This window comes from Ranitomeya variabilis, chromosome 1 (genome assembly GCF_051348905.1).
Source record: "Ranitomeya variabilis isolate aRanVar5 chromosome 1, aRanVar5.hap1, whole genome shotgun sequence".
NCBI lineage: Eukaryota > Metazoa > Chordata > Amphibia > Anura > Dendrobatidae > Ranitomeya > Ranitomeya variabilis.
This window is the reverse complement of record NC_135232.1, coordinates 911947982-911973489: the sequence shown is the minus strand read 5'-3', so window position 1 is coordinate 911973489 and position 25508 is coordinate 911947982. Positions and strand designations below refer to the sequence as shown.

Sequence of the window (25508 nt, the reverse complement as noted above, 5' to 3'; positions counted from 1 at the left end):
CATTTCTGATCATCTCTTCTCGGCCAAATGGCTCAAGATCAAGCGTAGTGTCTGTTCTTATTAGTTTAATATCTGATACGTCCCCTATTTGGGGACCATATATTAAATGGATTTTTGGAACTGGGAGCTGGAAATGGAGCTTGCTTTGTCACACGGAACCTTCACGGGGATGGAGGGTGTGGTTATGCAGATTCAAAACGCGTTGCGCACAGCTTGAACACATGCACACCGCAGAACTGTCATCGACAGAGCATCCAGAGTTTCTGGAAATGTCTTCCCTGCGGCAATCTTTTGCTACGTCTCCACAGTGGATGTCGGTTGTAGGCCTTGGTGCGGCCCAAGTGGCAAACCATTTCTGATCATCTCTTCTCGGCCAAATGGCTCAAGATCAAGCGTAGTGTCTGTTCTTATTAGTTTAATATCTGATACATCCCCTATTTGGGGACCATACATTAAATGGATTTTTGGAACAGGGAGCTGGAAATGGAGCTTGCTTTGTCACACGGAACCTTCACGGGGATGAAGGGTGTGGTTATGCAGATTCAAAACGCGTTGCGCACAGCTTGAACACATGCACACCGCAGAACTGTCATCGACAGAGCATCCAGAGTTTCTGGAAATGTCTTCCCTGCGGCAATCTTTTGCTACGTCTCCACAGTGGGTGTCGGTTGTAGGCCTTGGTGCGGCCCAAGTGGCAAACCATTTCTGATCATCTCTTCTCGGCCAAATGGCTCAAGATCAAGTGTAGTGTCTGTTCTTATTAGTTTAATATCTGATACGTCCCCTATTTGGGGACCATATATTAAATGGATTTTTGGAACAGGGAGCTGGAAATGGAGCTTGCTTTGTCGCACGGAACCTTCACGGGGATGGAGGGTGTAGTTATGCAGATTCAAAACGCGTTGCGCACAGCTTGAACACATGCACACCGCAGAACTGTCATCGATAGAGCATCCAGAGTTTCTAGAAATGTCTTCCCTGCGGCAATCTTTTGCTACGTCTCACAGTGGATGTCGGTTGTAGGCCTTGGTGTGGCCCAAGTGGCAAACCATTTCTGATCATCTCTTCTCGGCCAAATGGCTCAAAATCAAGCGTAGTGTCTGTTCTTATTAGTTTAATATCTGATACGTCCCCTATTTGGGGACCATATATTAAATAAATTTTTGGAACAGGGAGCTGGAAATGGAGCTTGCTTTGTCACACGGAACCTTCACGGGGATGGAGGGTGTGGTTATGCAGATTCAAAACGCGTTGCGCACAGCTTGAACACATGCACACCGCAGAACTGTCATCGACAGAGCATCCAGAGTTTCTGGAAATGTCTTCCCTGCGGCAATCTTTTGCTACGTCTCCACAGTTGGTGTCGGTTGTAGGCCTTGGTGCGGCCCAAGTGGCAAACCATTTCTGATCATCTCTTCTCGGCCAAATGGCTCAAGATCAAGCGTAGTGTCTGTTCTAATTAGTTTAATATCTGATACGTCCCCTATTTGGGGACCATATATTAAATGGATTTTTGGAACAGGGAGCTGGAAATGGAGCTTGCTTTGTCACACGGAACCTTCACGGGGATGGAGGGTGTGGTTATGCAGATTCAAAATGCGTTGCGCACAGCTTGAACACATGCACACCGCAGAACTGTCATCGACAGAGCATCCAGAGTTTCTGGAAATGTCTTCCCTGCGGCAATCTTTTGCTACGTCTCCACAGTGGGTGTCGGTTGTAGGCCTTGGTGCGGCCCAAGTGGCAAACCATTTCTGATCATCTCTTCTCGGCCAAATGGCTCAAGATCAAGCGTAGTGTCTGTTCTTATTAGTTTAATATCTGATACGTCCCCTATTTGGGGACCATATATTAAATGGATTTTTGGAACAGGGAGCTGGAAATGGAGCTTGCTCTGTCACTCGGAACCTTCACGGGGATGGAGGGTGTGGTTATGCAGATTCAAAACACGTTGCGCACAGCTTGAACACATGCACACCGCAGAACTGTCGTCGACAGAGCATCCAGAGTTTCTGGAAATGTCTTCCCTGCGGCAATCTTTTGCTACGTCTCCACAGTGGGTGTCGGTTGTAGGCCTTGGTGCGGCCCAAGTGGCAAACCATTTCTGATCATCTCTTCTCGGCCAAATGGCTCAAGATCAAGTGTAGTGTCTGTTCTTATTAGTTTAATATCTGATACGTCCCCTATTTGGGGACCATATATTAAATGGATTTTTGGAACAGGGAGCTGGAAATGGAGCTTGCTTTGTCGCACGGAACCTTCACGGGGATGGAGGGTGTGGTTATGCAGATTCAAAACGCGTTGCGCACAGCTTGAACACATGCACACCGCAGAACTGTCATCGATAGAGCATCCAGAGTTTCTGGAAATGTCTTCCCTGCGGCAATCTTTTGCTACGTCTCACAGTGGATGTCGGTTGTAGGCCTTGGTGTGGCCCAAGTGGCAAACCATTTCTGATCATCTCTTCTCGGCCAAATGGCTCAAAATCAAGCGTAGTGTCTGTTCTTATTAGTTTAATATCTGATACGTCCCCTATTTGGGGACCATATATTAAATAAATTTTTGGAACAGGGAGCTGGAAATGGAGCTTGCTTTGTCACACGGAACCTTCACGGGGATGGTGGGTGTGGTTATGCAGATTCAAAACGCGTTGCGCACAGCTTGAACACATGCACACCGCAGAACTGTCATCGACAGAGCATCCAGAGTTTCTGGAAATGTCTTCCCTGCGGCAATCTTTTGCTACGTCTCCACAGTTGGTGTCGGTTGTAGGCCTTGGTGCGGCCCAAGTGGCAAACCATTTCTGATCATCTCTTCTCGGCCAAATGGCTCAAGATCAAGCGTAGTGTCTGTTCTAATTAGTTTAATATCTGATACGTCCCCTATTTGGGGACCATATATTAAATGGATTTTTGGAACAGGGAGCTGGAAATGGAGCTTGCTTTGTCACACGGAACCTTCACGGGGATGGAGGGTGTGGTTATGCAGATTCAAAATGCGTTGCGCACAGCTTGAACACATGCACACCGCAGAACTGTCATCGACAGAGCGTCCAGAGTTTCTGGAAATGTCTTCCCTGCGGCAATCTTTTGCTACGTCTCCACAGTGGGTGTCGGTTGTAGGCCTTGGTGCGGCCCAAGTGGCAAACCATTTCTGATCATCTCTTCTCGGCCAAATGGCTCAAGATCAAGCGTAGTGTCAGTTCTTATTAGTTTAATATCTGATACGTCCCCTATTTGGGGACCATATATTAAATGGATTTTTGGAACAGGGAGCTGGAAATGGAGCTTGCTCTGTCACTCGGAACCTTCACGGGGATGGAGGGTGTGGTTATGCAGATTCAAAATGCGTTGCGCACAGCTTGAACACATACACACCGCAGAACTGTCGTCGACAGAGCATCCAGAGTTTCTGGAAATGTCTTCCCTGCGGCAATCTTTTGCTACGTCTCCACAGTGGGTGTCGGTTGTAGGCCTTGGTGCGGCCCAAGTGGCAAACCATTTCTGATCATCTCTTCTCGGCCAAATGACTCAAGATCAAGCGTAGTGTCTGTTCTTATTAGTTTAATATCTGATACGTCCCCTATTTGGGGACCATATATTAAATGGATTTTTGGACCAGGGAGCTGGAAATGGAGCTTGCTCTGTCACACGGAACCTTCACGGGGATGGAGGGTGTGGTTATGCAGATTCAAAACGCGTTGCGCACAGCTTGAACACATGCACACCGCAGAACTGTCATCGACAGAGCATCCAGAGTTTCTGGAAATGTCTTCCCTGCGGCTATCTTTTGCTACGTCTCCACAGTAAGTGTCGGTTGCAGGCCTTGGTGCGGCCCAAGTGGCAAACCATTTCTGATCATCTCTTCTCGGCCAAATGGCTCAAGATCAAGCGTAGTGTCTGTTCTTATTAGTTTAATAGCTGATACGTCCCCTGTTTGGGGACCATATATTAAATGGATTTTTGGAACAGGGAGCTGGAAATGGAGCTTGCTTTGTTGCACGGAACCTTCACGGGGGTGGAGGGTGTGGTTATGCAGATTCAAAACGCGTTGCGCACAGCTTGAACACATGCACACCGCAGAACTGTCATCGACAGAGCATCCAGAGTTTCTGGAAATGTCTTCCCTGCGGCAATCTTTTGCTACGTCTCCACAGTGGGTGTCGGTTGTAGGCCTTGGTGCGGCCCAAGTGGCAAACCATTTCTGATCATCTCTTCTCGGCCAAATGGCTCAAGATCAAGCGTAGTGTCTGTTCTTATTAGTTTAATATCTGATACATCCCCTATTTGGGGACCATATATTAAATGGATTTTTGGAACAGGGAGCTGGAAATGGAGCTTGCTTTGTCACACGGAACCTTCACGGGGATGGAGGGTGTGGTTATGCAGATTCAAAACGCGTTGCGCACAGCTTGAACACATGCACACCGCAGAACTATCATTGACAGATCATCCAGAGTTTCTGGAAATGTCTTCCCTGCGGCAATCTTTTGCTACGTCTCCACAGTGGGTGTCGGTTGTAGGCCTTGGTGCGGCCCAAGTGGCAAACCATTTCTGATCATCTCTTCCTGGCCAAATGGCTCAAGATCAAGCGTAGTGTCTGTTCTTATTAGTTTAATATCTGATACGTCCCCTATTTGGGGACAATATATTAAATGGATTTTTGGAACAGGGAGCTGGAAATGGAGCTTGCTTTGTCACACGGAACCTTCACGGGGATGGAGGGTGTGGTTATGCAGATTCAAAACGCGTTGCGCACAGCTTGAACACATGCACACCGCAGAACTGTCGTCGACAGAGCATCCAGAGTTTCTGGAAATGTCTTCCCTGCGGCAATCTTTTGCTACGTCTCCACAGTGGGTGTCGGTTGTAGGCCTTGGTGCGGCCCAAGTGGCAAACCATTTTTGATCATCTCTTCTCGGCCAAATGGCTCAAGATGAAGCGTAGTGTCTGTTCTTATTAGTTTAATATCTGATACGTCCCTTATTTGGGGACCATATATTAAATGGATTTTTGGAACAGGGAGCTGGAAATGGAGCTTGCTTTGTCACACGGAACCTTCACGGGGATGGAGGGTGTGGTTATGCAGATTCAAAACGCATTGTGCACAGCTTGAACACATGCACACCGCAGAACTGTCATCGATAGAGCATCCAGAGTTTCTGGAAATGTCTTCCCTGCGGCAATCTTTTGCTACGTCTCCACAGTGGGTGTCGGTTGTAGGCCTTGGTGCGGCCCAAGTGGCAAACCATTTCTGATCATCTCTTCTCGGCCAAATGGCTCAAGATCAAGTGTAGTGTCTGTTCTTATTAGTTTAATATCTGATACGTCCCCTATTTGGGGACCATATATTAAATGGATTTTTGGAACAGGGAGCTGGAAATGGAGCTTGCTTTGTCGCACGGAACCTTCACGGGGATGGAGGGTGTAGTTATGCAGATTCAAAACGCGTTGCGCACAGCTTGAACACATGCACACCGCAGAACTGTCATCGATAGAGCATCCAGAGTTTCTAGAAATGTCTTCCCTGCGGCAATCTTTTGCTACGTCTCACAGTGGATGTCGGTTGTAGGCCTTGGTGTGGCCCAAGTGGCAAACCATTTCTGATCATCTCTTCTCGGCCAAATGGCTCAAAATCAAGCGTAGTGTCTGTTCTTATTAGTTTAATATCTGATACGTCCCCTATTTGGGGACCATATATTAAATAAATTTTTGGAACAGGGAGCTGGAAATGGAGCTTGCTTTGTCACACGGAACCTTCACGGGGATGGAGGGTGTGGTTATGCAGATTCAAAACGCGTTGCGCACAGCTTGAACACATGCACACCGCAGAACTGTCATCGACAGAGCATCCAGAGTTTCTGGAAATGTCTTCCCTGCGGCAATCTTTTGCTACGTCTCCACAGTTGGTGTCGGTTGTAGGCCTTGGTGCGGCCCAAGTGGCAAACCATTTCTGATCATCTCTTCTCGGCCAAATGGCTCAAGATCAAGCGTAGTGTCTGTTCTAATTAGTTTAATATCTGATACGTCCCCTATTTGGGGACCATATATTAAATGGATTTTTGGAACAGGGAGCTGGAAATGGAGCTTGCTTTGTCACACGGAACCTTCACGGGGATGGAGGGTGTGGTTATGCAGATTCAAAATGCGTTGCGCACAGCTTGAACACATGCACACCGCAGAACTGTCATCGACAGAGCATCCAGAGTTTCTGGAAATGTCTTCCCTGCGGCAATCTTTTGCTACGTCTCCACAGTGGGTGTCGGTTGTAGGCCTTGGTGCGGCCCAAGTGGCAAACCATTTCTGATCATCTCTTCTCGGCCAAATGGCTCAAGATCAAGCGTAGTGTCTGTTCTTATTAGTTTAATATCTGATACGTCCCCTATTTGGGGACCATATATTAAATGGATTTTTGGAACAGGGAGCTGGAAATGGAGCTTGCTCTGTCACTCGGAACCTTCACGGGGATGGAGGGTGTGGTTATGCAGATTCAAAACACGTTGCGCACAGCTTGAACACATGCACACCGCAGAACTGTCGTCGACAGAGCATCCAGAGTTTCTGGAAATGTCTTCCCTGCGGCAATCTTTTGCTACGTCTCCACAGTGGGTGTCGGTTGTAGGCCTTGGTGCGGCCCAAGTGGCAAACCATTTCTGATCATCTCTTCTCGGCCAAATGGCTCAAGATCAAGTGTAGTGTCTGTTCTTATTAGTTTAATATCTGATACGTCCCCTATTTGGGGACCATATATTAAATGGATTTTTGGAACAGGGAGCTGGAAATGGAGCTTGCTTTGTCGCACGGAACCTTCACGGGGATGGAGGGTGTGGTTATGCAGATTCAAAACGCGTTGCGCACAGCTTGAACACATGCACACCGCAGAACTGTCATCGATAGAGCATCCAGAGTTTCTGGAAATGTCTTCCCTGCGGCAATCTTTTGCTACGTCTCACAGTGGATGTCGGTTGTAGGCCTTGGTGTGGCCCAAGTGGCAAACCATTTCTGATCATCTCTTCTCGGCCAAATGGCTCAAAATCAAGCGTAGTGTCTGTTCTTATTAGTTTAATATCTGATACGTCCCCTATTTGGGGACCATATATTAAATAAATTTTTGGAACAGGGAGCTGGAAATGGAGCTTGCTTTGTCACACGGAACCTTCACGGGGATGGTGGGTGTGGTTATGCAGATTCAAAACGCGTTGCGCACAGCTTGAACACATGCACACCGCAGAACTGTCATCGACAGAGCATCCAGAGTTTCTGGAAATGTCTTCCCTGCGGCAATCTTTTGCTACGTCTCCACAGTTGGTGTCGGTTGTAGGCCTTGGTGCGGCCCAAGTGGCAAACCATTTCTGATCATCTCTTCTCGGCCAAATGGCTCAAGATCAAGCGTAGTGTCTGTTCTAATTAGTTTAATATCTGATACGTCCCCTATTTGGGGACCATATATTAAATGGATTTTTGGAACAGGGAGCTGGAAATGGAGCTTGCTTTGTCACACGGAACCTTCACGGGGATGGAGGGTGTGGTTATGCAGATTCAAAATGCGTTGCGCACAGCTTGAACACATGCACACCGCAGAACTGTCATCGACAGAGCGTCCAGAGTTTCTGGAAATGTCTTCCCTGCGGCAATCTTTTGCTACGTCTCCACAGTGGGTGTCGGTTGTAGGCCTTGGTGCGGCCCAAGTGGCAAACCATTTCTGATCATCTCTTCTCGGCCAAATGGCTCAAGATCAAGCGTAGTGTCAGTTCTTATTAGTTTAATATCTGATACGTCCCCTATTTGGGGACCATATATTAAATGGATTTTTGGAACAGGGAGCTGGAAATGGAGCTTGCTCTGTCACTCGGAACCTTCACGGGGATGGAGGGTGTGGTTATGCAGATTCAAAATGCGTTGCGCACAGCTTGAACACATACACACCGCAGAACTGTCGTCGACAGAGCATCCAGAGTTTCTGGAAATGTCTTCCCTGCGGCAATCTTTTGCTACGTCTCCACAGTGGGTGTCGGTTGTAGGCCTTGGTGCGGCCCAAGTGGCAAACCATTTCTGATCATCTCTTCTCGGCCAAATGACTCAAGATCAAGCGTAGTGTCTGTTCTTATTAGTTTAATATCTGATACGTCCCCTATTTGGGGACCATATATTAAATGGATTTTTGGACCAGGGAGCTGGAAATGGAGCTTGCTCTGTCACACGGAACCTTCACGGGGATGGAGGGTGTGGTTATGCAGATTCAAAACGCGTTGCGCACAGCTTGAACACATGCACACCGCAGAACTGTCATCGACAGAGCATCCAGAGTTTCTGGAAATGTCTTCCCTGCGGCTATCTTTTGCTACGTCTCCACAGTAAGTGTCGGTTGCAGGCCTTGGTGCGGCCCAAGTGGCAAACCATTTCTGATCATCTCTTCTCGGCCAAATGGCTCAAGATCAAGCGTAGTGTCTGTTCTTATTAGTTTAATAGCTGATACGTCCCCTGTTTGGGGACCATATATTAAATGGATTTTTGGAACAGGGAGCTGGAAATGGAGCTTGCTTTGTTGCACGGAACCTTCACGGGGGTGGAGGGTGTGGTTATGCAGATTCAAAACGCGTTGCGCACAGCTTGAACACATGCACACCGCAGAACTGTCATCGACAGAGCATCCAGAGTTTCTGGAAATGTCTTCCCTGCGGCAATCTTTTGCTACGTCTCCACAGTGGGTGTCGGTTGTAGGCCTTGGTGCGGCCCAAGTGGCAAACCATTTCTGATCATCTCTTCTCGGCCAAATGGCTCAAGATCAAGCGTAGTGTCTGTTCTTATTAGTTTAATATCTGATACATCCCCTATTTGGGGACCATATATTAAATGGATTTTTGGAACAGGGAGCTGGAAATGGAGCTTGCTTTGTCACACGGAACCTTCACGGGGATGGAGGGTGTGGTTATGCAGATTCAAAACGCGTTGCGCACAGCTTGAACACATGCACACCGCAGAACTATCATTGACAGATCATCCAGAGTTTCTGGAAATGTCTTCCCTGCGGCAATCTTTTGCTACGTCTCCACAGTGGGTGTCGGTTGTAGGCCTTGGTGCGGCCCAAGTGGCAAACCATTTCTGATCATCTCTTCCTGGCCAAATGGCTCAAGATCAAGCGTAGTGTCTGTTCTTATTAGTTTAATATCTGATACGTCCCCTATTTGGGGACAATATATTAAATGGATTTTTGGAACAGGGAGCTGGAAATGGAGCTTGCTTTGTCACACGGAACCTTCACGGGGATGGAGGGTGTGGTTATGCAGATTCAAAACGCGTTGCGCACAGCTTGAACACATGCACACCGCAGAACTGTCGTCGACAGAGCATCCAGAGTTTCTGGAAATGTCTTCCCTGCGGCAATCTTTTGCTACGTCTCCACAGTGGGTGTCGGTTGTAGGCCTTGGTGCGGCCCAAGTGGCAAACCATTTTTGATCATCTCTTCTCGGCCAAATGGCTCAAGATGAAGCGTAGTGTCTGTTCTTATTAGTTTAATATCTGATACGTCCCTTATTTGGGGACCATATATTAAATGGATTTTTGGAACAGGGAGCTGGAAATGGAGCTTGCTTTGTCACACGGAACCTTCACGGGGATGGAGGGTGTGGTTATGCAGATTCAAAACGCATTGTGCACAGCTTGAACACATGCACACCGCAGAACTGTCATCGATAGAGCATCCAGAGTTTCTGGAAATGTCTTTCCTGCGGCAATCTTTTGCTACGTCTCCACAGTGGGTGTCGGTTGTAGGCCTTGGTGCGGCCCAAGTGGCAAACCATTTCTGATCATCTCTTCTCGGCCAAATGGCTCAAGATCAAGCGTAGTGTCTGTTCTTATTAGTTTAATATCTGATACGTCCCCTATTTGGGGACCATATATTAAATGGATTTTTGGAACTGGGAGCTGGAAATGGAGCTTGCTTTGTCACACGGAACCTTCACGGGGATGGAGGGTGTGGTTATGCAGATTCAAAACGCGTTGCGCACAGCTTGAACACATGCACACCGCAGAACTGTCATCGACAGAGCATCCAGAGTTTCTGGAAATGTCTTCCCTGCGGCAATCTTTTGCTACGTCTCCACAGTGGATGTCGGTTGTAGTCCTTGGTGCGGCCCAAGTGGCAAACCATTTCTGATCATTTCTTCTCGGCCAAATGGCTCAAGATCAAGCGTAGTGTCTGTTCTTATTAGTTTAATATCTGATACGTCCCCTATTTGGGGACCATACATTAAATGGATTTTTGGAACAGGGAGCTGGAAATGGAGCTTGCTTTGTCACACGGAACCTTCACGGGGATGAAGGGTGTGGTTATGCAGATTCAAAACGCGTTGCGCACAGCTTGAACACATGCACACCGCAGAACTGTCATCGACAGAGCATCCAGAGTTTCTGGAAATGTCTTCCCTGCGGCAATCTTTTGCTACGTCTCCACAGTGGGTGTCGGTTGTAGGCCTTGGTGCGGCCCAAGTGGCAAACCATTTCTGATCATCTCTTCTCGGCCAAATGGCTCAAGATCAAGTGTAGTGTCTGTTCTTATTAGTTTAATATCTGATACGTCCCCTATTTGGGGACCATATATTAAATGGATTTTTGGAACAGGGAGCTGGAAATGGAGCTTGCTTTGTCGCACGGAACCTTCACGGGGATGGAGGGTGTGGTTATGCAGATTCAAAACGCGTTGCGCACAGCTTGAACACATGCACATCGCAGAACTGTCATCGATAGAGCATCCAGAGTTTCTGGAAATGTCTTCCCTGCGGCAATCTTTTGCTACGTCTCACAGTGGATGTCGGTTGTAGGCCTTGGTGCGGCCCAAGTGGCAAACCATTTCTGATCATCTCTTCTCGGCCAAATGGCTCAAGATCAAGCGTAGTGTCTGTTCTTATTAGTTTAATATCTGATACGTCCCCTATTTGGGGACCATATATTAAATGGATTTTTGGAACAGGGAGCTGGAAATGGAGCTTGCTTTATCACACGGAACCTTCACGGGGATGGAGGGTGTGGTTATGCAGATTCAAAACGCGTTGCGCACAGCTTGAACACATGCACACCGCAGAACTGTCATCGACAGAGCATCCAGAGTTTCTGGAAATGTCTTCCCTGCGGCAATCTTTTGCTACGTCTCCACAGTTGGTGTCGGTTGTAGGCCTTGGTGCGGCCCAAGTGGCAAACCATTTCTGATCATCTCTTCTCGGCCAAATGGCTCAAGATCAAGCGTAGTGTCTGTTCTTATTAGTTTAATATCTGATACGTCCCCTATTTGGGGACCATATATTAAATGGATTTTTGGAACAGGGAGCTGGAAATGGAGCTTGCTTTGTCACACGGAACCTTCACGGGGATGGAGGGTGTGGTTATGCAGATTCAAAATGCGTTGCGCACAGCTTGAACACATGCACACCGCAGAACTGTCATCGACAGAGCATCCAGAGTTTCTGGAAATGTCTTCCCTGCGGCAATATTTTGCTACGTCTCCACAGTGGGTGTCGGTTGTAGGCCTTGGTGCGGCCCAAGTGGCAAACCATTTCTGATCATCTCTTCTCGGCCAAATGGCTCAAGATCAAGCGTAGTGTCTGTTCTTATTAGTTTAATATCTGATACGTCCCCTATTTGGGGACCATACATTAAATGGATTTTTGGAACAGGGAGCTGGAAATGGAGCTTGCTTTGTCACACGGAACCTTCACGGGGATGAAGGGTGTGGTTATGCAGATTCAAAACGCGTTGCGCAGAGCTTGAACACATGCACACCGCAGAACTGTCATCGACAGAGCATCCAGAGTTTCTGGAAATGTCTTCCCTGCGGCAATCTTTTGCTACGTCTCCACAGTGGGTGTCGGTTGTAGGCCTTGGTGCGGCCCAAGTGGCAAACCATTTCTGATCATCTCTTCTCGGCCAAATGGCTCAAGATCAAGTGTAGTGTCTGTTCTTATTAGTTTAATATCTGATACGTCCCCTATTTGGGGACCATATATTAAATGGATTTTTGGAACAGGGAGCTGGAAATGGAGCTTGCTTTGTCGCACGGAACCTTCACAGGGATGGAGGGTGTGGTTATGCAGATTCAAAACGCGTTGCGCACAGCTTGAACACATGCACACCGCAGAACTGTCATCGATAGAGCATCCAGAGTTTCTGGAAATGTCTTCCCTGCGGCAATCTTTTGCTACGTCTCACAGTGGATGTCGGTTGTAGGCCTTGGTGCGGCCCAAGTGGCAAACCATTTTTGATCATCTCTTCTCGGCCAAATGGCTCAAGATGAAGCGTAGTGTCTGTTCTTATTAGTTTAATATCTGATACGTCCCTTATTTGGGGACCATATATTAAATGGATTTTTGGAACAGGGAGCTGGAAATGGAGCTTGCTTTGTCACACGGAACCTTCACGGGGATGGAGGGTGTGGTTATGCAGATTCAAAACGCATTGTGCACAGCTTGAACACATGCACACCGCAGAACTGTCATCGATAGAGCATCCAGAGTTTCTGGAAATGTCTTTCCTGCGGCAATCTTTTGCTACGTCTCCACAGTGGGTGTCGGTTGTAGGCCTTGGTGCGGCCCAAGTGGCAAACCATTTCTGATCATCTCTTCTCGGCCAAATGGCTCAAGATCAAGCGTAGTGTCTGTTCTTATTAGTTTAATATCTGATACGTCCCCTATTTGGGGACCATATATTAAATGGATTTTTGGAACTGGGAGCTGGAAATGGAGCTTGCTTTGTCACACGGAACCTTCACGGGGATGGAGGGTGTGGTTATGCAGATTCAAAACGCGTTGCGCACAGCTTGAACACATGCACACCGCAGAACTGTCATCGACAGAGCATCCAGAGTTTCTGGAAATGTCTTCCCTGCGGCAATCTTTTGCTACGTCTCCACAGTGGATGTCGGTTGTAGTCCTTGGTGCGGCCCAAGTGGCAAACCATTTCTGATCATTTCTTCTCGGCCAAATGGCTCAAGATCAAGCGTAGTGTCTGTTCTTATTAGTTTAATATCTGATACGTCCCCTATTTGGGGACCATACATTAAATGGATTTTTGGAACAGGGAGCTGGAAATGGAGCTTGCTTTGTCACACGGAACCTTCACGGGGATGAAGGGTGTGGTTATGCAGATTCAAAACGCGTTGCGCACAGCTTGAACACATGCACACCGCAGAACTGTCATCGACAGAGCATCCAAAGTTTCTGGAAATGTCTTCCCTGCGGCAATCTTTTGCTACGTCTCCACAGTGGGTGTCGGTTGTAGGCCTTGGTGCGGCCCAAGTGGCAAACCATTTCTGATCATCTCTTCTCGGCCAAATGGCTCAAGATCAAGTGTAGTGTCTGTTCTTATTAGTTTAATATCTGATACGTCCCCTATTTGGGGACCATATATTAAATGGATTTTTGGAACAGGGAGCTGGAAATGGAGCTTGCTTTGTCGCACGGAACCTTCACGGGGATGGAGGGTGTGGTTATGCAGATTCAAAACGCGTTGCGCACAGCTTGAACACATGCACATCGCAGAACTGTCATCGATAGAGCATCCAGAGTTTCTGGAAATGTCTTCCCTGCGGCAATCTTTTGCTACGTCTCACAGTGGATGTCGGTTGTAGGCCTTGGTGCGGCCCAAGTGGCAAACCATTTCTGATCATCTCTTCTCGGCCAAATGGCTCAAGATCAAGCGTAGTGTCTGTTCTTATTAGTTTAATATCTGATACGTCCCCTATTTGGGGACCATATATTAAATGGATTTTTGGAACAGGGAGCTGGAAATGGAGCTTGCTTTATCACACGGAACCTTCACGGGGATGGAGGGTGTGGTTATGCAGATTCAAAACGCGTTGCGCACAGCTTGAACACATGCACACCGCAGAACTGTCATCGACAGAGCATCCAGAGTTTCTGGAAATGTCTTCCCTGCGGCAATCTTTTGCTACGTCTCCACAGTTGGTGTCGGTTGTAGGCCTTGGTGCGGCCCAAGTGGCAAACCATTTCTGATCATCTCTTCTCGGCCAAATGGCTCAAGATCAAGCGTAGTGTCTGTTCTTATTAGTTTAATATCTGATACGTCCCCTATTTGGGGACCATATATTAAATGGATTTTTGGAACAGGGAGCTGGAAATGGAGCTTGCTTTGTCACACGGAACCTTCACGGGGATGGAGGGTGTGGTTATGCAGATTCAAAATGCGTTGCACACAGCTTGAACACATGCACACCGCAGAACTGTCATCGACAGAGCATCCAGAGTTTCTGGAAATGTCTTCCCTGCGGCAATATTTTGCTACGTCTCCACAGTGGGTGTCGGTTGTAGGCCTTGGTGCGGCCCAAGTGGCAAACCATTTCTGATCATCTCTTCTCGGCCAAATGGCTCAAGATCAAGCGTAGTGTCTGTTCTTATTAGTTTAATATCTGATACGTCCCCTATTTGGGGACCATATATTAAATGGATTTTTGGAACTGGGAGCTGGAAATGGAGCTTGCTTTGTCACACGGAACCTTCACGGGGATGGAGGGTGTGGTTATGCAGATTCAAAACGCGTTGCGCACAGCTTGAACACATGCACACCGCAGAACTGTCATCGACAGAGCATCCAGAGTTTCTGGAAATGTCTTCCCTGCGGCAATCTTTTGCTACGTCTCCACAGTGGATGTCGGTTGTAGTCCTTGGTGCGGCCCAAGTGGCAAACCATTTCTGATCATTTCTTCTCGGCCAAATGGCTCAAGATCAAGCGTAGTGTCTGTTCTTATTAGTTTAATATCTGATACGTCCCCTATTTGGGGACCATACATTAAATGGATTTTTGGAACAGGGAGCTGGAAATGGAGCTTGCTTTGTCACACGGAACCTTCACGGGGATGAAGGGTGTGGTTATGCAGATTCAAAACGCGTTGCGCACAGCTTGAACACATGCACACCGCAGAACTGTCATCGACAGAGCATCCAGAGTTTCTGGAAATGTCTTCCCTGCGGCAATCTTTTGCTACGTCTCCACAGTGGGTGTCGGTTGTAGGCCTTGGTGCGGCCCAAGTGGCAAACCATTTCTGATCATCTCTTCTCGGCCAAATGGCTCAAGATCAAGTGTAGTGTCTGTTCTTATTAGTTTAATATCTGATACGTCCCCTATTTGGGGACCATATATTAAATGGATTTTTGGAACAGGGAGCTGGAAATTGAGCTTGCTTTGTCGCACGGAACCTTCACGGGGATGGAGGGTGTGGTTATGCAGATTCAAAACGCGTTGCGCACAGCTTGAACACATGCACATCGCAGAACTGTCATCGATAGAGCATCCAGAGTTTCTGGAAATGTCTTCCCTGCGGCAATCTTTTGCTACGTCTCACAGTGGATGTCGGTTGTAGGCCTTGGTGCGGCCCAAGTGGCAAACCATTTCTGATCATCTCTTCTCGGCCAAATGGCTCAAGATCAAGCGTAGTGTCTGTTCTTATTAGTTTAATATCTGATACGTCCCCTATTTGGGGACCATATATTAAATGGATTTTTGGAACAGGGAGCTGGAAATGGAGCTTGCTTTATCACACGGAACCTTCACGGGGATGGAGGGTGTGGTTATGCAGATTCAAAACGCGTTGCGCACAGCTTGAACACATGCACACCGCAGAACTGTCATCGACAGAGCATCCAGAGTTTCTGGAAATGTCTTCCCTGCGGCAATCTTTTGCTACGTCTCCACAGTTGGTGTCGGTTGTAGGCCTTGGTGCGGCCCAAGTGGCAAACCATTTCTGATCATCTCTTCTCGGCCAAATGGCTCAAGATCAAGCGTAGTGTCTGTTCTTATTAGTTTAATATCTGATACGTCCCCTATTTGGGGACCATATATTAAATGGATTTTTGGAACAGGGAGCTGGAAATGGAGCTTGCTTTGTCACACGGAACCTTCACGGGGATGGAGGGTGTGGTTATGCAGATTCAAAATGCGTTGCGCACAGCTTGAACACATGCACACCGCAGAACTGTCATCGACAGAGCATCCAGAGTTTCTGGAAATGTCTTCCCTGCGGCAATATTTTGCTACGTCTCCACAGTGGGTGTCGGTTGTAGGCCTTGGTGCGGCCCAAGTGGCAAACCATTTCTGATCATCTCTTCTCGGCCAAATGGCTCAAGATCAAGCGTAGTGTCTGTTCTTATTAGTTTAATATCTGATACGTCCCCTATTTGGGGACCATACATTAAATGGATTTTTGGAACAGGGAGCTGGAAATGGAGCTTGCTTTGTCACACGGAACCTTCACGGGGATGAAGGGTGTGGTTATGCAGATTCAAAACGCGTTGCGCAGAGCTTGAACACATGCACACCGCAGAACTGTCATCGACAGAGCATCCAGAGTTTCTGGAAATGTCTTCCCTGCGGCAATCTTTTGCTACGTCTCCACAGTGGGTGTCGGTTGTAGGCCTTGGTGCGGCCCAAGTGGCAAACCATTTCTGATCATCTCTTCTCGGCCAAATGGCTCAAGATCAAGAGTAGTGTCTGTTCTTATTAGTTTAATATCTGATACGTCCCCTATTTGGGGACCATATATTAAATGGATTTTTGGAACAGGGAGCTGGAAATGGAGCTTGCTTTGTCGCACGGAACCTTCACAGGGATGGAGGGTGTGGTTATGCAGATTCAAAACGCGTTGCGCACAGCTTGAACACATGCACACCGCAGAACTGTCATCGATAGAGCATCCAGAGTTTCTGGAAATGTCTTCCCTGCGGCAATCTTTTGCTACGTCTCACAGTGGATGTCGGTTGTAGGCCTTGGTGCGGCCCAAGTGGCAAACCATTTCTGATCATCTCTTCTCGGCCAAATGGCTCAAGATCAAGCGTAGTGTCTGTTCTTATTAGTTTAATATCTGATACGTCCCCTATTTGGGGACCATATATTAAATGGATTTTTGGAACAGGGAGCTGGAAATGGAGCTTGCTTTGTGACACGGAACCTTCACGGGGATGGAGGGTGTGGTTATGCAGATTCAAAACGCGTTGCGCACAGCTTGAACACATGCACACCGCAGAACTGTCATCGACAGAGCATCCAGAGTTTCTGGAAATGTCTTCCCTGCGGCAATCTTTTGCTACGTCTCCACAGTTGGTGTCGGTTGTAGGCCTTGGTGCGGCCCAAGTGGCAAACCATTTCTGATCATCTCTTCTCGGCCAAATGGCTCAAGATCAAGCGTAGTGTCTGTTCTTATTAGTTTAATATCTGATACGTCCCCTATTTGGGGACCATATATTAAATGGATTTTTGGAACAGGGAGCTGGAAATGGAGCTTGCTTTGTCACACGGAACCTTCACGGGGATGGAGGGTGTGGTTATGCAGATTCAAAATGCGTTGCACACAGCTTGAACACATGCACACCGCAGAACTGTCATCGACAGAGCATCCAGAGTTTCTGGAAATGTCTTCCCTGCGGCAATCTTTTGCTACGTCTCCACAGTGGGTGTCGGTTGTAGGCCTTGGTGCGGCCCAAGTGGCAAACCATTTCTGATCATCTCTTCTCGGCCAAATGGCTCAAGATCAAGCGTAGTGTCTGTTCTTATTAGTTTAATATCTGATACGTCCCCTATTTGGGGACCATATATTAAATGGATTTTTGGAACAGGGAGCTGGAAATGGAGCTTGCTTTGTCACACGGAACCTTCACGGGGATGGAGGGTGTGGTTATGCAGATTCAAAACGCGTTGCGCACAGCTTGAACACATGCACACCGCAGAACTGTCGTCGACAGAGCATCCAGAGTTTCTGGAAATGTCTTCCCTGCGGCAATCTTTTGCTACGTCTCCACAGTGGGTGTCGGTTGTAGGCCTTGGTGCGGCCCAAGTGGCAAACCATTTCTGATCATCTCTTCTCGGCCAAATGGCTCAAGATCAAGCGTAGTGTCTGTTCTTATTAGTTTAATATCTGTTACGTCCCCTATTTGGGGACCATATATTAAATGGATTTTTGGAACAGGGAGCTGGAAATGGAGCTTGCTTTGTCACACGGAACCTTCACGGGGATGGAGGGTGTGGTTATGCAGATTCAAAACGCGTTGCGCACAGCTTGAACACATGCACACCGCAGAACTGTCATCGACAGAGCATCCAGAGTTTCTGGAAATGTCTTCCCTGCGGCAATCTTTTGCTACGTCTTAACAGTGGGTGTCGGTTGTAGGCCTTGGTGCGGCCCAAGTGGCAAACCATTTCTGATCATCTCTTCTCGGCCAAATGGCTCAAGATCAAGCGTAGTGTCTGTTCTTATTAGTTTAATATCTGATACGTCCCCTATTTGGGGACCATATATTAAATGGATTTTTGGAACAGGGAGCTGGAAATGGAGCTTGCTTTGTCACACGGAACCTTCACGGGGATGGAGGGTGTGGTTATGCAGATTCAAAATGCGTTGCACACAGCTTGAACACATGCACACCGCAGAACTGTCATCGACAGAGCATCCAGAGTTTCTGGAAATGTCTTCCCTGCGGCAATCTTTTGCTACGTCTCCACAGTGGGTGTCGGTTGTAGGCCTTGGTGCGGCCCAAGTGGCAAACCATTTCTGATCATCTCTTCTCGGCCAAATGGCTCAAGATCAAGCGTAGTGTCTGTTCTTATTAGTTTAATATCTGTTACGTCCCCTATTTGGGGACCATATATTAAATGGATTTTTGGAACAGGGAGCTGGAAATGGAGCTTGCTTTGTCACACGGAACCTTCACGGGGATGGAGGGTGTGGTTATGCAGATTCAAAACGCGTTGCGCACAGCTTGAACACATGCACACCGCAGAACTGTCGTCGACAGAGCATCCAGAGTTTCTGGAAATGTCTTCCCTGCGGCAATCTTTTGCTACGTCTCCACAGTGGGTGTCGGTTGTAGGCCTTGGTGCGGCCCAAGTGGCAAACCATTTCTGATCATCTCTTCTCGGCCAAATGGCTCAAGATCAAGCGTAGTGTCTGTTCTTATTAGTTTAATATCTGTTACGTCCCCTATTTGGGGACCATATATTAAATGGATTTTTGGAACAGGGAGCTGGAAATGGAGCTTGCTTTGTCACACGGAACCTTCACGGGGATGGAGGGTGTGGTTATGCAGATTCAAAACGCGTTGCGCACAGCTTGAACACATGCACACCGCAGAACTGTCATCGACAGAGCATCCAGAGTTTCTGGAAATGTCTTCCCTGCGGCAATCTTTTGCTACGTCTTAACAGTGGGTGTCGGTTGTAGGCCTTGGTGCGGCCCAAGTGGCAAACCATTTCTGATCATCTCTTCTCGGCCAAATGGCTCAAGATCAAGCGTAGTGTCTGTTCTTATTAGTTTAATATCTGATACGTCCCCTATTTGGGGACCATATATTAAATGGATTTTTGGAACAGGGAGCTGGAAATGGAGCTTGCTTTGTCACACGGAACCTTCACGGGGATGGAGGGTGTGGTTATGCAGATTCAAAACGCGTTGCGCACAGCTTGAACACATGCACACCGCAGAACTGTCGTCGACAGAGCATCCAGAGTTTCTGGAAATGTCTTCCCTGCGGCAATCTTTTGCTACGTCTCCACAGTGGGTGTCGGTTGTAGGCCTTGGTGCGGCCCAAGTGGCAAACCATTTCTGATCATCTCTTCTCGGCCAAATGGCTCAAGATCAAGCGTAGTGTCTGTTCTTATTAGTTTAATATCTGTTACGTCCCCTATTTGGGGACCATATATTAAATGGATTTTTGGAACAGGGAGCTGGAAATGGAGCTTGCTTTGTGACACGGAACCTTCACGGGGATGGAGGGTGTGGTTATGCAGATTCAAAACGCGTTGCGCACAGCTTGAACACATGCACACCGCAGAACTGTCATCGACAGAGCATCCAGAGTTTCTGGAAATGTCTTCCCTGCGGCAATCTTTTGCTACGTCTTAACAGTGGGTGTCGGTTGTAGGCCTTGGTGCGGCCCAAGTGGCAAACCATTTCTGATCATCTCTTCTCGGCCAAATGGATCAAGATCAAGCGTAGTGTCTGTTATTAGTTTAATATCTGATACGTCCCCTATTTGGGGACCATATATTACATGGATTTTTGGAACAGGGAGCTGGAAATGGAGCTTGCTTTGTCACACGGAACCTTCACGGGGATGGAGGGTGTGGTTATGCAGATTCAAAACGCGTTGCGCACAGCTTGAACACATGCACACCGCAGAACTGTCATCGACAGAGCATCCAGAGTTTCTGGAAATGTCTTCCCTGCGGCAATCTTTTGCTACGTCTCCACAGTGGGTGTCGGTTGTAGGCCTTGGTGCGGCCCAAGTGGCAAACCATTTCTGATCATCTCTTCTCGGCCAAATGGCTCAAGATCAAGCGTAGTGTCTGTTCTTATTAGTTTAATATCTGATACGTCCCCTATTTGGGGACCATATATTAAATGGATTTTTGGAACAGGGAGCTGGAAATGGAGCTTGCTCTGTCACTCGGAACCTTCACGGGGATGGAGGGTGTGGTTATGCAGATTCAAAACGCGTTGCGCACAGCTTGAACACATGCACACCGCAGAACTGTCGTCGACAGAGCATCCAGAGTTTCTGGAAATGTCTTCCCTGCGGCAATCTTTTGCTACGTCTCCACAGTGGGTGTCGGTTGTAGGCCTTGGTGCGGCCCAAGTGGCAAACCATTTCTGATCATCTCTTCTCGGCCAAATGGCTCAAGATCAAGCGTAGTGTCTGTTCTTATTAGTTTAATATCTGATACGTCCCCTATTTGGGGACCATATATTAAATGGATTTTTGGACCAGGGAGCTGGAAATGGAGCTTGCTCTGTCACACGGAACCTTCACGGGGATGGAGGGTGTGGTTATGCAGATTCAAAACGCGTTGCGCACAGCTTGAACACATGCACACCGCAGAACTGTCATCGACAGAGCATCCAGAGTTTCTGGAAATGTCTTCCCTGCGGCTATCTTTTGCTACGTCTCCACAGTAAGTGTCGGTTGCAGGCCTTGGTGCGGCCCAAGTGGCAAACCATTTCTGATCATCTCTTCTCGGCCAAATGGCTCAAGATCAAGCGTAGTGTCTGTTCTTATTAGTTTAATAGCTGATACGTCCCCTATTTGGGGACCATATATTAAATGGATTTTTGGAACAGGGAGCTGGAAATGGAGCTTGCTTTGTCGCACGGAACCTTCACGGGGGTGGAGGGTGTGGTTATGCAGATTCAAAACGCGTTGCGCACAGCTTGAACACATGCACACCGCAGAACTGTCATCGACAGATCATCCAGAGTTTCTGGAAATGTCTTCCCTGCGGCAATCTTTTGCTACGTCTCCACAGTGGGTGTCGGTTGTAGGCCTTGGTGCGGCCCAAGTGGCAAACCATTTCTGATCATCTCTTCTCGGCCAAATGGCTCAAGATCAAGCGTAGTGTCTGTTCTTATTAGTTTAATATCTGATACATCCCCTATTTGGGGACCATATATTAAATGGATTTTTGGAACAGGGAGCTGGAAATGGAGCTTGCTTTGTCACACGGAACCTTCACGGGGATGGAGGGTGTGGTTATGCTGATTCAAAACGCGTTGCGCACAGCTTGAACACATGCACACCGCAGAACTATCATTGACAGATCATCCAGAGTTTCTGGAAATGTCTTCCCTGCGGCAATCTTTTGCTACGTCTCCACAGTGGGTGTCGGTTGTAGGCCTTGGTGCGGCCCAAGTGGCAAACCATTTCTGATCATCTCTTCTCGGCCAAATGGCTCAAGATCAAGCGTAGTGTCTGTTCTTATTAGTTTAATATCTGATACGTCCCCTATTTGGGGACCATATATTAAATGGATTTTTGGAACTGGGAGCTGGAAATGGAGCTTGCTTTGTCACACGGAACCTTCACGGGGATGGAGGGTGTGGTTATGCAGATTCAAAACGCGTTGCGCACAGCTTGAACACATGCACACCGCAGAACTGTCATCGACAGAGCATCCAGAGTTTCTGGAAATGTCTTCCCTGCGGCAATCTTTTGCTACGTCTCCACAGTGGATGTCGGTTGTAGTCCTTGGTGCGGCCCAAGTGGCAAACCATTTCTGATCATTTCTTCTCGGCCAAATGGCTCAAGATCAAGCGTAGTGTCTGTTCTTATTAGTTTAATATCTGATACGTCCCCTATTTGGGGACCATACATTAAATGGATTTTTGGAACAGGGAGCTGGAAATGGAGCTTGCTTTGTCACACGGAACCTTCACGGGGATGAAGGGTGTGGTTATGCAGATTCAAAACGCGTTGCGCACAGCTTGAACACATGCACACCGCAGAACTGTCATCGACAGAGCATCCAGAGTTTCTGGAAATGTCTTCCCTGCGGCAATCTTTTGCTACGTCTCCACAGTGGGTGTCGGTTGTAGGCCTTGGTGCGGCCCAAGTGGCAAACCATTTCTGATCATCTCTTCTCGGCCAAATGGCTCAAGATCAAGTGTAGTGTCTGTTCTTATTAGTTTAATATCTGATACGTCCCCTATTTGGGGACCATATATTAAATGGATTTTTGGAACAGGGAGCTGGAAATGGAGCTTGCTTTGTCGCACGGAACCTTCACGGGGATGGAGGGTGTGGTTATGCAGATTCAAAACGCGTTGCGCACAGCTTGAACACATGCACATCGCAGAACTGTCATCGATAGAGCATCCAGAGTTTCTGGAAATGTCTTCCCTGCGGCAATCTTTTGCTACGTCTCACAGTGGATGTCGGTTGTAGGCCTTGGTGCGGCCCAAGTGGCAAACCATTTCTGATCATCTCTTCTCGGCCAAATGGCTCAAGATCAAGCGTAGTGTCTGTTCTTATTAGTTTAATATCTGATACGTCCCCTATTTGGGGACCATATATTAAATGGATTTTTGGAACAGGGAGCTGGAAATGGAGCTTGCTTTATCACACGGAACCTTCACGGGGATGGAGGGTGTGGTTATGCAGATTCAAAACGCGTTGCGCACAGCTTGAACACATGCACACCGCAGAACTGTCATCGACAGAGCATCCAGAGTTTCTGGAAATGTCTTCCCTGCGGCAATCTTTTGCTACGTCTCCACAGTTGGTGTCGGTTGTAGGCCTTGGTGCGGCCCAAGTGGCAAACCATTTCTGATCATCTCTTCTCGGCCAAATGGCTCAAGATCAAGCGTAGTGTCTGTTCTTATTAGTTTAATATCTGATACGTCCCCTATTTGGGGACCATATATTAAATGGATTTTTGGAACAGGGAGCTGGAAATGGAGCTTGCTTTGTCACACGGAACCTTCACGGGGATGGAGGGTGTGGTTATGCAGATTCAAAATGCGTTGCGCACAGCTTGAACACATGCACACCGCAGAACTGTCATCGACAGAGCATCCAGAGTTTCTGGAAATGTCTTCCCTGCGGCAATATTTTGCTACGTCTCCACAGTGGGTGTCGGTTGTAGGCCTTGGTGCGGCCCAAGTGGCAAACCATTTCTGATCATCTCTTCTCGGCCAAATGGCTCAAGATCAAGCGTAGTGTCTGTTCTTATTAGTTTAATATCTGATACGTCCCCTATTTGGGGACCATACATTAAATGGATTTTTGGAACAGGGAGCTGGAAATGGAGCTTGCTTTGTCACACGGAACCTTCACGGGGATGAAGGGTGTGGTTATGCAGATTCAAAACGCGTTGCGCAGAGCTTGAACACATGCACACCGCAGAACTGTCATCGACAGAGCATCCAGAGTTTCTGGAAATGTCTTCCCTGCGGCAATCTTTTGCTACGTCTCCACAGTGGGTGTCGGTTGTAGGCCTTGGTGCGGCCCAAGTGGCAAACCATTTCTGATCATCTCTTCTCGGCCAAATGGCTCAAGATCAAGTGTAGTGTCTGTTCTTATTAGTTTAATATCTGATACGTCCCCTATTTGGGGACCATATATTAAATGGATTTTTGGAACAGGGAGCTGGAAATGGAGCTTGCTTTGTCGCACGGAACCTTCACAGGGATGGAGGGTGTGGTTATGCAGATTCAAAACGCGTTGCGCACAGCTTGAACACATGCACACCGCAGAACTGTCATCGATAGAGCATCCAGAGTTTCTGGAAATGTCTTCCCTGCGGCAATCTTTTGCTACGTCTCACAGTGGATGTCGGTTGTAGGCCTTGGTGCGGCCCAAGTGGCAAACCATTTCTGATCATCTCTTCTCGGCCAAATGGCTCAAGATCAAGCGTAGTGTCTGTTCTTATTAGTTTAATATCTGATACGTCCCCTATTTGGGGACCATATATTAAATGGATTTTTGGAACAGGGAGCTGGAAATGGAGCTTGCTTTGTGACACGGAACCTTCACGGGGATGGAGGGTGTGGTTATGCAGATTCAAAACGCGTTGCGCACAGCTTGAACACATGCACACCGCAGAACTGTCATCGACAGAGCATCCAGAGTTTCTGGAAATGTCTTCCCTGCGGCAATCTTTTGCTACGTCTCCACAGTTGGTGTCGGTTGTAGGCCTTGGTGCGGCCCAAGTGGCAAACCATTTCTGATCATCTCTTCTCGGCCAAATGGCTCAAGATCAAGCGTAGTGTCTGTTCTTATTAGTTTAATATCTGATACGTCCCCTATTTGGGGACCATATATTAAATGGATTTTTGGAACAGGGAGCTGGAAATGGAGCTTGCTTTGTCACACGGAACCTTCACGGGGATGGAGGGTGTGGTTATGCAGATTCAAAATGCGTTGCACACAGCTTGAACACATGCACACCGCAGAACTGTCATCGACAGAGCATCCAGAGTTTCTGGAAATGTCTTCCCTGCGGCAATCTTTTGCTACGTCTCCACAGTGGGTGTCGGTTGTAGGCCTTGGTGCGGCCCAAGTGGCAAACCATTTCTGATCATCTCTTCTCGGCCAAATGGCTCAAGATCAAGCGTAGTGTCTGTTCTTATTAGTTTAATATCTGATACGTCCCCTATTTGGGGACCATATATTAAATGGATTTTTGGAACAGGGAGCTGGAAATGGAGCTTGCTTTGTCACACGGAACCTTCACGGGGATGGAGGGTGTGGTTATGCAGATTCAAAACGCGTTGCGCACAGCTTGAACACATGCACACCGCAGAACTGTCGTCAACAGAGCATCCAGAGTTTCTGGAAATGTCTTCCCTGCGGCAATCTTTTGCTACGTCTCCACAGTGGGTGTCGGTTGTAGGCCTTGGTGCGGCCCAAGTGGCAAACCATTTCTGATCATCTCTTCTCGGCCAAATGGCTCAAGATCAAGCGTAGTGTCTGTTCTTATTAGTTTAATATCTGTTACGTCCCCTATTTGGGGACCATATATTAAATGGATTTTTGGAACAGGGAGCTGGAAATGGAGCTTGCTTTGTCACACGGAACCTTCACGGGGATGGAGGGTGTGGTTATGCAGATTCAAAACGCGTTGCGCACAGCTTGAACACATGCACACCGCAGAACTGTCATCGACAGAGCATCCAGAGTTTCTGGAAATGTCTTCCCTGCGGCAATCTTTTGCTACGTCTTAACAGTGGGTGTCGGTTGT

The 25508-nt window shown here is 47.8% G+C and overlaps 73 pseudogenes; all 73 read left to right on the top strand.

The window, feature by feature from the left end:
- The first annotated feature begins 11 nt into the window (after positions 1-11).
- On the top strand, positions 12-185 carry LOC143794819 (U2 spliceosomal RNA; annotated as a pseudogene).
- A 176-nt stretch (positions 186-361) lies between these two features.
- On the top strand, positions 362-513 carry LOC143796738 (U2 spliceosomal RNA; annotated as a pseudogene).
- Positions 514-711: 198 nt separating this feature from the next.
- LOC143801367 (U2 spliceosomal RNA) lies at positions 712-885 on the top strand (annotated as a pseudogene).
- Positions 886-1060: 175 nt separating this feature from the next.
- LOC143796917 (U2 spliceosomal RNA) lies at positions 1061-1234 on the top strand (annotated as a pseudogene).
- Positions 1235-1410: 176 nt separating this feature from the next.
- Positions 1411-1584, top strand: LOC143796961 (U2 spliceosomal RNA; annotated as a pseudogene).
- Positions 1585-1760: 176 nt separating this feature from the next.
- Positions 1761-1934, top strand: LOC143801449 (U2 spliceosomal RNA; annotated as a pseudogene).
- A 176-nt stretch (positions 1935-2110) lies between these two features.
- On the top strand, positions 2111-2284 carry LOC143801510 (U2 spliceosomal RNA; annotated as a pseudogene).
- A 175-nt stretch (positions 2285-2459) lies between these two features.
- On the top strand, positions 2460-2611 carry LOC143796949 (U2 spliceosomal RNA; annotated as a pseudogene).
- Positions 2612-2809: 198 nt separating this feature from the next.
- On the top strand, positions 2810-2983 carry LOC143796960 (U2 spliceosomal RNA; annotated as a pseudogene).
- A 176-nt stretch (positions 2984-3159) lies between these two features.
- Positions 3160-3333, top strand: LOC143794470 (U2 spliceosomal RNA; annotated as a pseudogene).
- A 176-nt stretch (positions 3334-3509) lies between these two features.
- On the top strand, positions 3510-3683 carry LOC143796874 (U2 spliceosomal RNA; annotated as a pseudogene).
- Positions 3684-3859: 176 nt separating this feature from the next.
- LOC143795988 (U2 spliceosomal RNA) lies at positions 3860-4033 on the top strand (annotated as a pseudogene).
- A 176-nt stretch (positions 4034-4209) lies between these two features.
- LOC143796276 (U2 spliceosomal RNA) lies at positions 4210-4383 on the top strand (annotated as a pseudogene).
- A 176-nt stretch (positions 4384-4559) lies between these two features.
- Positions 4560-4733, top strand: LOC143796533 (U2 spliceosomal RNA; annotated as a pseudogene).
- Positions 4734-4909: 176 nt separating this feature from the next.
- LOC143797190 (U2 spliceosomal RNA) lies at positions 4910-5083 on the top strand (annotated as a pseudogene).
- A 176-nt stretch (positions 5084-5259) lies between these two features.
- LOC143801366 (U2 spliceosomal RNA) lies at positions 5260-5433 on the top strand (annotated as a pseudogene).
- Positions 5434-5608: 175 nt separating this feature from the next.
- Positions 5609-5782, top strand: LOC143796916 (U2 spliceosomal RNA; annotated as a pseudogene).
- Positions 5783-5958: 176 nt separating this feature from the next.
- LOC143796959 (U2 spliceosomal RNA) lies at positions 5959-6132 on the top strand (annotated as a pseudogene).
- Positions 6133-6308: 176 nt separating this feature from the next.
- LOC143801448 (U2 spliceosomal RNA) lies at positions 6309-6482 on the top strand (annotated as a pseudogene).
- A 176-nt stretch (positions 6483-6658) lies between these two features.
- Positions 6659-6832, top strand: LOC143801508 (U2 spliceosomal RNA; annotated as a pseudogene).
- Positions 6833-7007: 175 nt separating this feature from the next.
- Positions 7008-7159, top strand: LOC143796948 (U2 spliceosomal RNA; annotated as a pseudogene).
- A 198-nt stretch (positions 7160-7357) lies between these two features.
- Positions 7358-7531, top strand: LOC143796958 (U2 spliceosomal RNA; annotated as a pseudogene).
- A 176-nt stretch (positions 7532-7707) lies between these two features.
- On the top strand, positions 7708-7881 carry LOC143794469 (U2 spliceosomal RNA; annotated as a pseudogene).
- Positions 7882-8057: 176 nt separating this feature from the next.
- LOC143796872 (U2 spliceosomal RNA) lies at positions 8058-8231 on the top strand (annotated as a pseudogene).
- A 176-nt stretch (positions 8232-8407) lies between these two features.
- LOC143795987 (U2 spliceosomal RNA) lies at positions 8408-8581 on the top strand (annotated as a pseudogene).
- A 176-nt stretch (positions 8582-8757) lies between these two features.
- LOC143796275 (U2 spliceosomal RNA) lies at positions 8758-8931 on the top strand (annotated as a pseudogene).
- A 176-nt stretch (positions 8932-9107) lies between these two features.
- LOC143796532 (U2 spliceosomal RNA) lies at positions 9108-9281 on the top strand (annotated as a pseudogene).
- Positions 9282-9457: 176 nt separating this feature from the next.
- On the top strand, positions 9458-9631 carry LOC143797189 (U2 spliceosomal RNA; annotated as a pseudogene).
- A 176-nt stretch (positions 9632-9807) lies between these two features.
- Positions 9808-9981, top strand: LOC143794818 (U2 spliceosomal RNA; annotated as a pseudogene).
- Positions 9982-10157: 176 nt separating this feature from the next.
- Positions 10158-10309, top strand: LOC143796243 (U2 spliceosomal RNA; annotated as a pseudogene).
- A 198-nt stretch (positions 10310-10507) lies between these two features.
- Positions 10508-10681, top strand: LOC143801507 (U2 spliceosomal RNA; annotated as a pseudogene).
- A 175-nt stretch (positions 10682-10856) lies between these two features.
- LOC143794758 (U2 spliceosomal RNA) lies at positions 10857-11030 on the top strand (annotated as a pseudogene).
- A 176-nt stretch (positions 11031-11206) lies between these two features.
- Positions 11207-11380, top strand: LOC143795128 (U2 spliceosomal RNA; annotated as a pseudogene).
- A 176-nt stretch (positions 11381-11556) lies between these two features.
- Positions 11557-11708, top strand: LOC143796109 (U2 spliceosomal RNA; annotated as a pseudogene).
- A 198-nt stretch (positions 11709-11906) lies between these two features.
- Positions 11907-12080, top strand: LOC143801433 (U2 spliceosomal RNA; annotated as a pseudogene).
- A 175-nt stretch (positions 12081-12255) lies between these two features.
- On the top strand, positions 12256-12429 carry LOC143797188 (U2 spliceosomal RNA; annotated as a pseudogene).
- Positions 12430-12605: 176 nt separating this feature from the next.
- On the top strand, positions 12606-12779 carry LOC143794817 (U2 spliceosomal RNA; annotated as a pseudogene).
- Positions 12780-12955: 176 nt separating this feature from the next.
- Positions 12956-13107, top strand: LOC143796242 (U2 spliceosomal RNA; annotated as a pseudogene).
- A 198-nt stretch (positions 13108-13305) lies between these two features.
- Positions 13306-13479, top strand: LOC143801506 (U2 spliceosomal RNA; annotated as a pseudogene).
- Positions 13480-13654: 175 nt separating this feature from the next.
- On the top strand, positions 13655-13828 carry LOC143794757 (U2 spliceosomal RNA; annotated as a pseudogene).
- A 176-nt stretch (positions 13829-14004) lies between these two features.
- Positions 14005-14178, top strand: LOC143795127 (U2 spliceosomal RNA; annotated as a pseudogene).
- A 176-nt stretch (positions 14179-14354) lies between these two features.
- Positions 14355-14528, top strand: LOC143794816 (U2 spliceosomal RNA; annotated as a pseudogene).
- Positions 14529-14704: 176 nt separating this feature from the next.
- LOC143796241 (U2 spliceosomal RNA) lies at positions 14705-14856 on the top strand (annotated as a pseudogene).
- A 198-nt stretch (positions 14857-15054) lies between these two features.
- Positions 15055-15228, top strand: LOC143801638 (U2 spliceosomal RNA; annotated as a pseudogene).
- Positions 15229-15403: 175 nt separating this feature from the next.
- LOC143794756 (U2 spliceosomal RNA) lies at positions 15404-15577 on the top strand (annotated as a pseudogene).
- Positions 15578-15753: 176 nt separating this feature from the next.
- LOC143795126 (U2 spliceosomal RNA) lies at positions 15754-15927 on the top strand (annotated as a pseudogene).
- Positions 15928-16103: 176 nt separating this feature from the next.
- On the top strand, positions 16104-16255 carry LOC143796107 (U2 spliceosomal RNA; annotated as a pseudogene).
- A 198-nt stretch (positions 16256-16453) lies between these two features.
- LOC143794410 (U2 spliceosomal RNA) lies at positions 16454-16627 on the top strand (annotated as a pseudogene).
- A 175-nt stretch (positions 16628-16802) lies between these two features.
- On the top strand, positions 16803-16976 carry LOC143795779 (U2 spliceosomal RNA; annotated as a pseudogene).
- A 176-nt stretch (positions 16977-17152) lies between these two features.
- On the top strand, positions 17153-17326 carry LOC143795125 (U2 spliceosomal RNA; annotated as a pseudogene).
- Positions 17327-17502: 176 nt separating this feature from the next.
- On the top strand, positions 17503-17676 carry LOC143795124 (U2 spliceosomal RNA; annotated as a pseudogene).
- A 176-nt stretch (positions 17677-17852) lies between these two features.
- LOC143796724 (U2 spliceosomal RNA) lies at positions 17853-18026 on the top strand (annotated as a pseudogene).
- A 176-nt stretch (positions 18027-18202) lies between these two features.
- LOC143795123 (U2 spliceosomal RNA) lies at positions 18203-18376 on the top strand (annotated as a pseudogene).
- A 176-nt stretch (positions 18377-18552) lies between these two features.
- On the top strand, positions 18553-18726 carry LOC143796723 (U2 spliceosomal RNA; annotated as a pseudogene).
- Positions 18727-18902: 176 nt separating this feature from the next.
- Positions 18903-19076, top strand: LOC143796722 (U2 spliceosomal RNA; annotated as a pseudogene).
- Positions 19077-19252: 176 nt separating this feature from the next.
- LOC143795122 (U2 spliceosomal RNA) lies at positions 19253-19426 on the top strand (annotated as a pseudogene).
- Positions 19427-19602: 176 nt separating this feature from the next.
- On the top strand, positions 19603-19776 carry LOC143796907 (U2 spliceosomal RNA; annotated as a pseudogene).
- A 176-nt stretch (positions 19777-19952) lies between these two features.
- LOC143797383 (U2 spliceosomal RNA) lies at positions 19953-20123 on the top strand (annotated as a pseudogene).
- Positions 20124-20299: 176 nt separating this feature from the next.
- LOC143801447 (U2 spliceosomal RNA) lies at positions 20300-20473 on the top strand (annotated as a pseudogene).
- Positions 20474-20649: 176 nt separating this feature from the next.
- On the top strand, positions 20650-20823 carry LOC143794448 (U2 spliceosomal RNA; annotated as a pseudogene).
- Positions 20824-20999: 176 nt separating this feature from the next.
- On the top strand, positions 21000-21173 carry LOC143794369 (U2 spliceosomal RNA; annotated as a pseudogene).
- A 176-nt stretch (positions 21174-21349) lies between these two features.
- LOC143796472 (U2 spliceosomal RNA) lies at positions 21350-21523 on the top strand (annotated as a pseudogene).
- A 176-nt stretch (positions 21524-21699) lies between these two features.
- On the top strand, positions 21700-21873 carry LOC143794814 (U2 spliceosomal RNA; annotated as a pseudogene).
- Positions 21874-22049: 176 nt separating this feature from the next.
- Positions 22050-22201, top strand: LOC143796240 (U2 spliceosomal RNA; annotated as a pseudogene).
- Positions 22202-22399: 198 nt separating this feature from the next.
- Positions 22400-22573, top strand: LOC143801505 (U2 spliceosomal RNA; annotated as a pseudogene).
- Positions 22574-22748: 175 nt separating this feature from the next.
- Positions 22749-22922, top strand: LOC143794755 (U2 spliceosomal RNA; annotated as a pseudogene).
- A 176-nt stretch (positions 22923-23098) lies between these two features.
- Positions 23099-23272, top strand: LOC143795120 (U2 spliceosomal RNA; annotated as a pseudogene).
- A 176-nt stretch (positions 23273-23448) lies between these two features.
- LOC143796106 (U2 spliceosomal RNA) lies at positions 23449-23600 on the top strand (annotated as a pseudogene).
- A 198-nt stretch (positions 23601-23798) lies between these two features.
- LOC143801432 (U2 spliceosomal RNA) lies at positions 23799-23972 on the top strand (annotated as a pseudogene).
- A 175-nt stretch (positions 23973-24147) lies between these two features.
- Positions 24148-24321, top strand: LOC143795778 (U2 spliceosomal RNA; annotated as a pseudogene).
- A 176-nt stretch (positions 24322-24497) lies between these two features.
- On the top strand, positions 24498-24671 carry LOC143795118 (U2 spliceosomal RNA; annotated as a pseudogene).
- A 176-nt stretch (positions 24672-24847) lies between these two features.
- Positions 24848-25021, top strand: LOC143795117 (U2 spliceosomal RNA; annotated as a pseudogene).
- A 176-nt stretch (positions 25022-25197) lies between these two features.
- LOC143796721 (U2 spliceosomal RNA) lies at positions 25198-25371 on the top strand (annotated as a pseudogene).
- Positions 25372-25508: the final 137 nt, after the last annotated feature.